Source organism: Tamandua tetradactyla, chromosome 22, assembly GCF_023851605.1.
Source record: "Tamandua tetradactyla isolate mTamTet1 chromosome 22, mTamTet1.pri, whole genome shotgun sequence".
Lineage (NCBI taxonomy): Eukaryota > Metazoa > Chordata > Mammalia > Pilosa > Myrmecophagidae > Tamandua > Tamandua tetradactyla.
Window position 1 is genome coordinate 28,692,036 of NC_135348.1, and position 14,422 is coordinate 28,706,457.

General features: G+C 39.1%; 1 protein-coding gene across 7 annotated transcripts in view; it reads right to left on the reverse strand.

Moving 5' to 3' along the window:
- Positions 1–14,422, reverse strand: part of NAA15 (N-alpha-acetyltransferase 15, NatA auxiliary subunit) — a 133,585-nt gene that overhangs the window by 16,452 nt on the left and 102,711 nt on the right. The window lies entirely within an intron of this gene.

Genomic DNA, 14,422 nt, shown 5'->3' on the forward strand with positions numbered 1-14,422 from the left:
TATTAAAATACTGAACATCATGCTTACGCATGTGACTATGCATATCTAGCCTTTCAATGGTTCCACATCAGATAGAGAACAAAGGAACCTCCTCAAAACTTTTTTTTGCAATCAGTTGTGGTATGTGTATAAACATGCATCTACTACAAAGCATACAAGTTCCTTCAGCAGCACAATCTACTTGCAGTTCCAGGAATATAACAAACTCTTTCCCATCATTACGGCTTTGGACTATGCTTTCCCTTATTTATCCTTAAGCTCCTCAAATAGTTATTCATCGTCTTCTCTGATGTCACTATGCCTTATATAGTCTGCTTTTTATAATACATTGTTTATACATGTGTTTTTCCTGTTAGGTTGTGAACTCCTTTGTGGAAGAAACCTCACCTTACTCATCTCTGCATTCTCAAGGCCTAATACCATGCTGAAATATACAGAAAGCATTCAAATATTTGTTAAAGGAATAAAGGAAATGATAAATCAGAATTTGATACTGAGAATTTAACAATACCCCTTAAAGTACAAACTGGAATTTATTTTAAAAAAATGAAAATCACTGATAAACATGCTATAATAAAGTGAAAAATCTATATTGTTTAGACTTCAAGCAACACATTTGAAAGCTGTTTATGTCCAATCAATATTTATTTGGATAACACTTGTTAGTACTGGGAAATAAAATAAGCCATTCCAAAATACACAACCACTGTAGGGATTTTAAGATATGCCCACAAATTCCTCTGACAAGGCAGAGCCCATTTCCTCTCTCCTTAACTATGGGCTGTACTTAATAACTAATTTCTTATGAACAGAATGTGCTATAAAGTAAAGATGTGTGGAATCCAGAACAGGACATAAAAAGTACTGTGGATTTCTCCATGTTTTCTTTTAGATCACTATCTCAGAGGAAGCCAGCTGCAATGTTGTGAAGAAACCCAAGCAACTTTATGGAAAGATCCATGTGATGAAGAACTGAGATCTGAAACCATGAGAGTGAGCCATTTTGGAAGGAGACCCGCTATCCAAGTCAACCCTTCAAAAGCCCTGGTTGACATCGTGACTGGAACCTCATGAGAGACCCTGAACTTTCAGAACCATACAGTGAAGCCACATTTCTGGCTCACAGAAACGATAAACGTCCATTATTTAAAACTGTTAAGTTTCTGAGTAATTTGTTATGTGGTGATAGATAACACAGATTTGAGGAGCTGGAAATAGGGGCGCTGCTATAATAAAAGACCTCAAATGTGAGCATGGCTTTGAAATTACCAGCAGAGGTCAACAAACCTCAAGAGTTTTAGCAAAACCTTGACCAGCCTTAAACTGTTATAGAAATATAGACTTTGAAAAACGTGCATACGAGGGCATAATAGGGAAGTGAGGAATGTTATCGTGAATTGAGGAACATGTACGGTAATGGCAGAAAGTTTTGCAACACTGTTGCCAAGTTCAAATCCAAGGCCTTGTTAGGAAAAATATCAAGAGGTAAAGCTGAGGGTTTGGCTTTAAAATCATTTGTTAAGACCCAGATCTCAGAAAGGTGGTGCCTCAGAATACTAATCAGGCAAAAGTCCCTCTAAAAATTTTAAGGGAGGAGGAGACTTCCAGGCCAAGATGGAGGCTTAACAATGTGCACATTTTAGTTCATCCTCCAGAAGAACTACTAAATAACCAGAAACAATACAGAACAGCTCCTGGGGCCACATCAGTGACCAGACACAGCGTACCCCAATCTGGACCAGCTGGACTGGCTGTGAGTCCCCCCAGAACCGTGAGTTCCCCAAGCCGTGGTGGCTGCCCCTCCCCCACAGGTTGCTTCTCAGAAGGGAAAGGAAAGAGACTTTAACAGCATCAGGGGATGAGCCCAACCAAACACCAACTGTGGAATTAATTAACAAATTCTGACTACTAAAATTAGGCCTAGCAGCTCAGGTGAACCTGGTCAAAGCAGAGGTCGCTCATTTTTGCCCCAGTGCCAAAGTGGCAGGGCTGAAAGAAAAAGAAAAAAAAAAAAGAAAGAAACAGAGGTTTTTGTGGCTGTGTTTCTACAAAGGCTTGACTGTGTTTGGATACAGCAGCAGGGCTCCTCAGGTTGCAACTGCCCCAGGCATAAGCAGAAGCAAACTTGTCTGAGGGCTTGTCTGGAGCCTGTGTGTTCCCCCGGGGAGGGATAAGCCCAACCCAGGTGGAATCCCTCTCTCAAGGAATTCAGACACCAGGGCTTGGTAATTTGAAGCCATTAAAACCAGCCTACAACATCTCCTCTCTCTCCACCATGCCCCCAGCCAAGCACCACATACTGGGCAGGATAAGAAAAAGAGAGTCCAGAGACTTCACAGGAAAGTTTTTCAACCTGCTAGGAATCACCCTCGGGGAAAACTGACGCAGATGACTCTTTCCTCCTGAAAGGAGGACACTTTGGTCTGGGAAAATCCGGCTGCAGTCTATAATACCTAAGTAGACCATCCTAAGTGGGGGTGGGGTGGGGGGTGGGGTAAGGCAACATACAAGCAGGGCAAGAAACAAGAAAACAAGAACTGAAAAATTCTCTCCTGTTAAACAAAACGTAAGCTAGCGGTCCAGATAAAGCTAAACTGAATGTCAAGAACAGATGGACAACAAATTCATTCAGCAAGAAAACCCTAGGTAAAAGAAGTGCAAGCAATCTCCACAATAAACTAATTAAGGTAATTAAATGCCTAGATGCCAGCAAAAAATAACAAATCACACTAGGAAAATTGAAGATATGGCCCAGTCAAAGGAACAAACCAACAATTCAAATGACATACAGGAGCTGAAACAATTAATTCAGAATATATGAACAGACATGGAAAATCTCATCAAAAACCAAATCAATGAATTGAGGGAGGATACAAAGAAGGTAAGGAATGAACAAAAAAAAGAAATGGAAAGTGTGAAAAAACAAATCACAGAACTTATGGGAATGAAAGGTATGGTAGAAGAGATGAAAAAGGCCGCCAGCCAGCCAGCCCTCCTCTCCCTCTCCTGTCCCTCTTTCTCCGCCGGCGGCGCTACCGCTGCCAGCCAGCCAGCCCTCCGCTCCCTCTTTCTCTGCTGGCGGCGCTCCCGCCACCAGCCAGCCAGCCCTCCTCTCCCTCTTTCTCCGCCGGTGGCGCTCCCGCCGCCATCTTGCCCTTCTCTTTCCCCTTCTGCTCCGGCGGTGCTCCATCCACCATCTCATCCTTCCCTTTCTCCTCCTGCTCCGGCGGCTCTCCAACCACCACCGTGCCCTTTTCCGCCTTCACCGGCTCCTCCGCCACCGTCCTCGACAGCCTTGCCACCTTCAACTTTCCTCCTCCAGAACAGCTACTGGGGGAGTGGAGACGATACAGAGCAGCTCCCGGAGACACGACGGAGATCAAAGGGACGGCGTACCCCATCCTGGAACGGCTGACTGTCTGGGAGAACCACCTCCGGTGAGATCCCCGAGGGGCACGGGCTTTACGGGGCGGGACGGCAAGCGGCCGGAGTCCCTCCCTTCCTCCTTCCTAGGCCAGCTGGCAGAATTGGGCAGGCGGTTCCCTCGGGCCGCGGCGGTTGGCACCCCCACCACGCGAGGCGAATGAAAATGAAAACACAACATATCAAAACTTATGGGACGCAGCAAAGACAGTGCTAAGAGGGAAATTTATTGCCCTAAATGCCTATATCAGAAAAGAAGAAAAGGCAAAAATGCAGGAATTAACTATCCATTGGGAAGAACTGGAGAAAGAACAGCAAACTAATCCCAAAGCAAGCAAAAGGAAAGAAATAACAAAGATTAGAGCAGAAATAAATGAAATTGAAAACATGAAAACAATAGAGAAAATCAATAAGGCCAGAAGTTGGTTCTATGAGAAAATCAATAAGATTGATGGGCCCTTAGCAAGACTGACAAAAAGAAGAAGAGAGAGGATGCAAATAAATAAGATCAGAAATGGAAGAGGAGACATAACTACTGACCTCACAGAAATAAAGGAGGTAATAACAGGATACTATGAACAACTTTACGCTAATAAATACAACAATTTAGATGAAATGGACGGGTTCCTGGAAAGACATGAACAACCAACTTTGACTCAAGAAGAAATAGATGACCTCAACGAACCAATCACAAGTAAAGAAATTGAATCAGTCATTCAAAAGCTTCCTAAAAATAAAAGTCCAGGACCAGATGGCTTCACATCTGAATTCTATCAAACATTCCAGAAAGAATTAGTACCAACTCTCCTCAAACTCTTCAAAAAAATCGAAGCGGAGGGAAAACTACCTAATTCATTCTATGAAGCCAACATCACCCTCATACCAAAACCAGGCAAAGATATTACAAAAAAAGAAAACTACAGGCCAATCTCTCTAATGAATACAGATGCAAAACTCCTCAATAAAATTCTAGCAAATCGTATCCAACAACACATTAAAAGAATTATACATCATGACCAAGTAGGATTCATCCCAGGTATGCAAGGATGGTTCAACATAAGAAAATCAATTAATGTCATACACCATATCAACAAATCAAAGCAGAAAAATCACATGATCATCTCAATTGATGCAGAGAAGGCATTTGACAAGATTCAACACCCTTTCCTGTTGAAAACACTTCAAAAGATAGGAATACAAGGGAACTTCCTTAAAATGATAGAGGGGATATATGAAAAACCCACAGCTAAGATCATCCTCAATGGGGAAAAATTGAAAACTTTCCCCCTAAGATCAGGAACAAGACAAGGATGTCCACTAACACCACTATTATTCAACATTGTGTTGGAGGTTCTAGCCAGAGCAATTAGACAAGAAAAAGAAATACAAGGCATCAAAATTGGAAAGGAAGAAGTAAAACTATCACTGTTTGCAGACGATATGATACTATACGTCAAAAACCCGGAAAAATCCACAACAAAACTACTAGAGCTACTAAATGAGTACAGCAAAGTAGCAGGTTACAAGATCAACATTCAAAAATCTGTAGCATTTCTATACACTAGTAATGAACAAGCTGAGGGGGAAATCAAGAAACGAATCCCATTTACAATTGCAACTAAAAGAATAAAATACCTAGGAATAAATTTAACTAAAGAGACAAAAAACCTATATAAAGAAAACTACAAAGAAATGCTAAAAGAAATCACAGAAGACCTAAATAGATGGAAGGGCATACCGTGTTCATGGATTGGAAGACTAAATATAATTAAGATGTCAATCCTACCTAAATTGATCTACAGATTCAATGCAATACCAATCAAAAGCCCAACAACTTATTTTTCAGAAATAGAAAAACCAATAAGCAAATTTATCTGGAAGGGCAGGGTGCCCCGAATTGCTAAAAACATCTTGAGGAAAAAAAAAGAAGCTGGAGGTCTCACGCTGCCGGACTTTAAGGCATATTATGAAGCCACAGTGGTCAAAACAGCATGGTATTGGCATAAAGATAGATATATCGACCAATGGAATCGAATAGAGTGCTCAGATATAGACCCTCTCATCTATGGACATTTGATCTTTGACAAGGCAGTCAAGCCAACTCACCTGGGACAGAACAGTCTCTTCAATAAATGGTGCCTAGAGAACTGGATATCCATATGCAAAAGAATGAAAGAAGACCCATATCTCACACCTTATACAAAAGTTAACTCAAAATGGATCAAAGATCTAAACATTAGGTCTAAGACCATAAAACAGTTAGAGGAAAATGTAGGGAGATATCTTATGAAACTTACAATTGGAGGCGGTTTTACGGACCTTAAACCTAAAGCAAGAGCACTGAAGAAGGAAATAAATAAATGGGAGCTCCTCAAAATTAAGCACTTTTGTGCATCAAAGAACTTCATCAAGAAAGTAGAAAGACAGCCTACACAATGGGAGATAATATTTGGAAATGACATGTCAGATAAAGGTCTAGTATCCAGAATTTATGGAGAGATTGTTCAACTGAACAACAAAAAGACAGCCAACCCAATTACAAAATGGGAAAAAGACTTGAACAGACACCTACCAGAAGAGGAAATACGGATGGCCAAGAGGCACATGAAGAGATGCTCAATGTCCCTGGCCATTAGAGAAATGCAAATCAAAACCACAATGAGATATCATCTCACACCCACCAGAATGGCCATTATCAACAAAACAGAAAATGACAAGTGCTGGAGAGGATGCGGAGAAAGAGGCACACTTATCCACTGTTGGTGGGAATGTCAAATGGTGCAACATCTGTGGAAGGCAGTTTGGCGGTTCCTCAAAAAGCTGAATATAGAATTGCCATACGACCCAGCAGTACCATTGCTGTGTATCTATTCAAAGGACTTAAGGGCAAAGACACAAACGGATACTTGCACACCAATGTTTATAGCAGTGTTATTTACAATTGCAAAGAGATGGAAACAGCCAAAATGTCCATCAACAGACGAGTGGCTAAACAAACTGTGGTATGTACATACGATGGAATATTATGCAGCTTTAAGACAGAATAAACTTATGAAGCATGTAATAACATGGATGGACCTAGAGAACATTATGCGGAGTGAGTCTAGCCAAAAACTAAAGGACAAATACTGTATGGTCCCACTGATGTGAACGGCATTCAAGAATAAACTTGGAATATGTCACTGGTAACAGAGTCCAGCTGGAGTTAGAAACAGGGTAAGATAATGGGTAATTGGAACTGAAGGGATACAGACTGTGCAACAGGACTAGACACAAAAACTCAAAAATGGACAGCACAGTAATACCTAAGTGTAAAGTAATCATGTTAAAACAGTGAATGAAGCTACATCTGAGCTATAGGTTTGTTTTGTTTTGTTTTTTGTTTTTTTTTTTTTACTATTATTATTACTTTTATTTCTTTTCTCTATATTAACATTCTATATCTTTTTTTGTTGTGTTGCTAGTTCCTCTAAACCGATGCAAATGTACTAAGAAACGATCATCATGCATCTATGTGATGATGTTAAGAATTACTGATTGCATATGTAGAATGGTATGATTTCTAAATGTTGGGTTAATTTCTTTTTTTTCCATTAATTAATAAAAAAAAAAGATGAATAAAACAATGGAAACCTACAACGGCAGATTTCGAGAGACAGAACATGAGATTTCTGAACTGGAGGATGAAACATCTGAAGAAAATATATAAGGAAAAAAATGGTAAAATATGAGTAGGGACTCAGGAAACGGAAAGACAATATGAAGCGCACGAACATAAGTGTTGTGGGTGTCCCAGAAGGAGAAGAAAAGAGAAAAGGAGAAGAAAAACTAATGGAGGAAATTATCACTGAAAATTTCCCAACTCTTATGAAAGACTTAAAATTACAGATCCAAGGAGTGCAGCGTATCCCAAAGAGAATAGATCCAAATAGACGTACTCCAAGACACTTACTAATCAGAATGTCAGAGGTCAAAGAGAAAGAGAGAATCTTGAAAGCAGCAAGAGAAAAGCAAACCATCACGTACAAGGGAAGCCCAATGAGACTATGCATACATCTCTCAGCAGAAACCATGGAGGTGAGAAGACAGTGGGAGGATATATTTAAATTATTAAAAGAGAAAAACTGCCAATCAAGAATTCTATATCCAGCAAAACTGTCCTTCAAAAATGAGGGAGAATGGTGAGAACAGGGGAAAACTCAACTTCCCCAAGTTGAATTCTTGATATTCTCACAAGCAGTGTGGGCAACCAAAGCTATAAGCTGAGCCCCCAGTCTTGGGGTTTGTTCATATGAAACTTAACCCCACAGGGGATAGGTCAAGCCTGCTTAAAATTAGGCCTAGGAGTCACCCCCAGGAGAACCTCTTTTGTTGCTCAGATGTGGTCTCTCTCTCCAGCCAACACAGTAGGAAAACTCACCACCTTCCCCCTGTCTATGTAGGACATGACTCCCAGGGCTGTGGCTCTTCCTGGCAACGTGGGACAGAAATCCCAGAATGAGCTGAGATTCAGCATCAAGGGATCGAGAAGACCTTCTCGACCAAAAGGGGGAAGAGTGAAGTGAGACAAAGGGTCAATGGCTGGGAGATTCCAAACAGAGTCGAGAGGTTGTCCTGGAGGTTATTCTTACGCATTAAGTAGATATCACCTTGTTATCCAAGATGTAATGGAGAGGCTGGAGGGAACTGCTGAAAATGTAGAGTTGTGTTCCAGTAACCATGTTTCTTGATGATGATCATATAATGATACAGCTTTCACAATGTGACTGTGTGATTGTGAAAACCTTGTGTCTGATGCTCCTTTTATCTACCTTGTTGACAGATGAGTAGAACATATGGAATAAAAATAAATAATAGGGGGAACAAATGTTAAAATAAAAAAAAATTTTTAAGGGTGTGTGACTCACATGTCCTCACAATGAATCAATAGAGCTTTTAAGAAACTTAAGGTTGCTGTCCACTCTGCAGAAGCTCACAGTAAATACATTTGTGCATGTGAATTCCAATAAAACTAACAAAAGACCCACAATGTTATTAAAATAATTATAAGTGTAGACATACTGCCAATCAGGTCTAGAAGGAGCAGAAACATAAAATGAAGGGGCCACTGGGCCTCTCAAATTCTACTGGCAGGGATCAAACAAACAAACACTAACTTTAAAGAAAAGGGAATGATGATTCAGATGGAGGAATGAGAACCTAGAGGGCAGAATCAAAAGCCAAACACAGTTATCCCCAAGTCTTAGAGTCCTAATCAAAGCACTGCTAACCTATTCCTGGCCAGACTGAAGAACTGATGTAACCATTAACCCCTGTGTGCCTCCTGTTTCCCTCTGTTTTGAATGAGAAATGTCTATAGTGTTCGGCCAATGCTTGTCCAAAATGGTCTGTATACAGGTGGTAGATAAGTTGTCTCTCTTTTTTTCCCAAGTTGTCTCTCTTAGTTCACTGGAGTTCATAGTGAGAAGAACTATACCTGAAGAGCTGTACTTAATTTAAGGAAGTACACTTAAGGAGCCTCATCTGTACCTGCATCAGATTTACATAAGATTCTGAACTTTGAGCAAATGCTCTAATAGGAAGAGACTCTCGGAGGCATTGGAAGGGAGGGAATGTATTTTGCATGCAGGAGTAATGTAAACAATTTGCAGCCAGAAGGCAAAAAGTGGGGTTTAAAATACATCCATAATGTCTCTGATTCTCCAAGTATAGGCTGTATCTGCTGACTCAATTCTAAAAAACTAGAATATGGAGCAAATGATGGTGTGTCACTGATGTCAGGGAACAGACCCATAAATGTGTTATGGCCCCCTCTTTGCTCTTTCTCATGGTCAACTGCTATGGCTTGAGGAACTCAAGAACCCCATGGAGAGACCCACAGGGCAAGGAAGTAAGGCCCTTGTTAAGAGCAATGTGAGTGAGCCATTTGGGAAATGGATCCTCTAGTCGTAGCCTAAATCTTAGCACAACTTCATAACAGATCCTGGGCTAGAACCACTTAGTTACAATGCCCTGAATTCTTGACATTCAGTAGCTATTAAGCTGCTAAATTTGGGGGTAATTTAATATGCAGCAACAGATAACTAATACAAACACCAAAAACAAACCTGCTGAGGCATGGCCAAGATGGCAGCTTAGTAATGTGCGCATTTTAGTTCGTCCTCCAGAACAACTATTAAATAACCAGAAACAGTACAGAACAGCTCCTGGGGCCACATCAGTGATCGGACACACAGCATACTCCAGTCTGGACCACCTGGACCTGCTGCGAGCCTCCCCAGAACTGCGAGTATCCCAAGCCACGGTGGCCTGAGCCCCTCCCCCACAGGCTGCTTCCTAGAGGGGAAAGGAAAGAGACTTTAACAGCAGCAGGGGCTGAGCCCAACCAAATGCCAACTGTGGCATTAATTAACAAATTCTGACTACTAAAAATAGGCCCCCAGCTCTGGTGAACCTGGTCAAAGTGGAGGTCGCTCATTGCGCTGATGGAAAAAAAAGAAAAAAAGAAAAGAAACACAGGTTTTTGTGGCTGTGTTTCTACAAAGTCTTAACTGCCTTTGGATACAGTGGCAGGACTTGTCAGTCTACAACAGCCCCAGGCATAGGCAGAAACAAGCTCGTTTGAGGGCATATCTGGAGTCTGTTCCTTCCCAGGGGAGGGGTGAAGCCCAACTCAGGTAGAATCTCTCCTTCAAGGAATTCAGACACCAGAGCTTGGTAATTTGAAGTCATTAAAACCAGCCTACAACCTCTCCTCTGTCTCCACCACAACCCCAGCAAGGAGAGTCTGCCAAACTTAAAGGTACTGCATCATCTTATGCTGGTGGGACCTGCAGGTAGACAAGCGCCACACACTGGACAGGGTAAGAAAAAGAGAGCCCAGAGACTTCACAGGAAAGTCTTTTAACCTGCTGGGTCTCACCCTCAGGGAAAACTGAAGCAGGTGACTCTTTCCTCTGACAGGAGGCCAGTTTGGTCTGGGAAAATCTGGCCACGGTCTATAACACCTACACAGACCCTCCTAAGGGTGGGGGAAAAAAGGCACCATACCAGCAGGGCAAGAAACAAGAAAACAAGAACTGAAAAATTCTCCTCTGTTAAACAAAACCTAAGTTAGAGGTCCAGAAAAAGCTGAACTGAATGTCAAATAACAGATGCAACAAATTCATCCAGCAAGAAAACCCTAGGTAAAAGAAGTGCAAGCAATCTCCAGAATAAACTAATTAAGGTAATTAAATGTCTAGAGGCCAGCAAAAAATAACAAATCACACCAGGAAAATTGAAGTTATGGCCCAGTCAAAGGAAGAAACCACCAATTCAAATGAGATACAGGAGCTGAAACAATTAATTCAGAATATACAAACGGACATGGAAAACCTCATCAAAAATCAAATCAATGAATGAGGGAGGATATAAAGAAAGCAAGGAAGGAAGAAAAAGAAGAAATGGAAAGTCTGAAAAATCAAATCGCTGAACTTATGGGAATGAAAGGCACAAAGTAGAAGAGATGAAAAAAACAATGCAAACCTACAATAGTAGATTTCGAGAGGCAAAATATAGGATTAGTGAACTGGAGGATGGAACATCTGAAATCTGACAAGAAACAGAAACTATAGGGAAAAAAATGGAAAGATATGAGCAGGGACTCAGGGAACTGAATGACAATATGAAGCTCACGAATATATGTGTTCAGGGTGTCCCAAAAGGAGTTTCTTGATGATGATTGTATAATGATATAGCTTTCACAATGTGACTGTGATTGTGAAAACCTTGTTTTTGATGTTCCTTTTATCTACACCTTGTCAACAGACAAGTAGAACATAAGGAATAAAATTAAATAATGGGGGAACAAATGTTAAAATAAATTTAGTTTGCAATGCTAGTGATCAATGAAAGGGAGGGGTAAGGGGTATGGTATGTATAATCTTTTTTTTTCTGTTTCCATCTTATTTATTTTTCTGTTGTCTTTTTATTTCTTTTTCTGAATTGATGCAAATGTTCTAAGAAATGATGACTATACAACTATGTGATGATATTGAGAATACTGATTATATATGTAGAATGGAATGATCATATGTTAATGTTTTTGTTTGTTGTTAATTTTATTTAGTTAATTAAAAAAAAAACCCTGTTTTTCTTTTTCCTGAAAAGAATACCTTAAAACTAAAAAAGAAAATCTGAAATTAGGACCAGAAATTACATTCTGAAAACACAAGGCTATGAATGGGTGGCAACATAACTAATCTTTCAATTATTTTTAAATAATTGCTACTACTTGTGTCCTTGTTATATGCTAGATACAGTACATACATTATTTAATTTAATGTTCTCAACAATTTCATGGATTACAGAGAATTTTATGCATAAGAAAACTGTGTTTTCATGGGAAAAATAACCATTTTAGGGTGACAGTAAAATGCAGAGCAAGGATTTAAATCTATTCACTCTGACTACAATGCCTAGGTTCTTTCTACTCTGGTATACCAGGAGCCAGCAAACTTTTTTCTGCAATATAAGTGTTCTCAACACTGCAAGCCATACTGCTTCTAATGCAATGACATAACTCTGTGTGCTGGTTTGAAAGGAAGTATGCCCCCTAAGAAAAGCCATGTTTTAATATAAATCCCATTTCATAAAGGTAGAATAATCTCTATTCAATACTGTATGTTTGAAACTGTAATGAGATCATCTCCCTGGATGATGTGATTTAGTCAGGAATGGTTGTTAAACTGGATTAGAGGATGACATGTCTCCACCCGTTTGAGTGGGTCTTGATTAGTTTGTGAAGTACTATAAAAGAGGAAACATTTTGGAGAAGGAGAGATTCAGAGAGAGCAACACTACGAAGCAGAGTCCACCAGCCAGCAACCTTTGGAGATGAAGAAGGAAAATGCCTCCTGGGGAGCTTCATGAAACCGGAAGCCAGGAGAGAAAGCTAGCAGAGGACGCCGTTTCTGCCACGTGCCCTTCCAGCTGAGAGAGAAGCCCCAACCTTCATTGGCCTTCTTGAACCAAGGTATCTTTCCCCGGATGCCTTTGATTGGGCATTTCTATAGACTTGTTTTAATTGGGACATTTTCTCGGCCTTAGAACTGTAAACTAGCAACTCATTAAATTCCCCTTGTTAAAAGCCATTCCATCTCTGGTATATTGCATTCTGACAGCTAGCAAACTAGAACACTCTGCTGCTGTAGTTCAAAAGCAACCAGAAATATATTTACCAAAACAAACACAGCATGGATTTAGCCAGTGGGTAGTTTGCAGCCCCTATACTATATTACCTGCCACTTAAAAGGTCTGATATCAGTTCAGGACAATAGAGGCACCATGCAAAAATACAGAATAGAACAACCACATAGGTAATTAAATCAGAAATTACAAATTCAAATCCTATTTCATTTAATTCAGCAGCAATTATCTGCATAAGCACTATAATTCTCAACTTCACATGTATTAGTCATTATTTGTGTCAGCACAATAGAGGTTCAGAATGTCAGCTTAAAAGGAAGCAAAGGAAAATTCTATCATGCTAGGAGATAATACAGACCTAATTTTTCAAAAAGTGTGTATGTATATATGTATTTTTGTGTATACATGTATATTTATATAGAAAATAACATTTGACCCTAAACTCCTATATCAAGTCAAACTAACACCCATATAAGAGAACAAAATAAGAGAAATTTAGTCACAGAGACTCTAAAATTTACTGGAAAGAAAACATAAAAAGAAAAAGAATTTCTCAACAAAATAAAGGGTAACTATTAGACATTTACTGTAAATCTCAGACTTTATATATTTAAACATTAGAAGCATTGTTATTAAGTATTTTACTTACAAGCCAGAATTGTTTTAGCAACCCTAAACAATGTAATAAAGCACAGAAAAGATAAACAGAAGCATAAATACTGAAAGAAAATAAAGTATTTCTGCTTATAGATGAATATAACTGACTACATAGAAAATTTAAAAAATAAAATGAAAAATTACTGAACCTAATACCAGAGTTTAATAAGAATACTAACTTGACATACAAAAACTGTAATACTACATGCATTAAAAAACAAAAATAAAAAGGAGACTAATGCATTCTCATATGAAAAGACTATTGTTTAGGCCCTTACCCACCAATCCCCAATAATAATGTTTGTTAAATGCAATTCATATTAAAAATGCTAGAAGAAACTTTCCAGAAGACAAACTAATTCTAGAATTTATATAGAATCAAAAATTTATACACATAACAAAGAAAATTCTAAAGTCATAGTATTAGATTAAGCAGCAAAAAAAAAAAACACCCCACAGAAACAGAAACCTATCAGTGTACTGATGCCAGTATCATGAAGTTTTAGTTACTATGTCTTTAAAGTAAGTTTTAATATATACGAGGACAAGAAACCATGCAACTCACACAATACTTTTTCAGAATTTAAGTTCATAAAAAAGGTGGCATTTTAAATCAGTGTGGAATATGTTGACTTAGTCAAGTACTGTTGAAGAAAGGCTATTTGAGGTGGAAGGCGGGGCTGGAGGGATGGGAGGCAGGGAGCCACCCTCTATCTCACATCATATACAAAAATGAATTTCAAGTGATTCAAGAGTCAAATGTAAAAATAACAACAGTATTAGAAGAATACATAGAAAATATACATCTTTTTAAATTTGCTCTAATAAAAATTAAAACTTTTGCATAAATGAAACACACCTACCATAAACAAAGGTAAAACATAAGTAACAAGAAGAAAGCATCTGCAATATATAAAATAGGGTAAAAACCCCAAATATAAAAAATTCCTAAAAATCAAGAAGTTTTTAAAAAATGAGCAAAAGATATGAACAGGCAATTCACAGAAGAAATCCAAATGTCCCATGAAAACATGTGCAAATGCACCACTCTTAAAAATCTAAGAAGTACAAATTAGATAATTAGATAACCAGAATAGAAAAAATGTAGAACGATCAATAATTTTCAGTGTTAGCAATAAACTGAAATAAGACA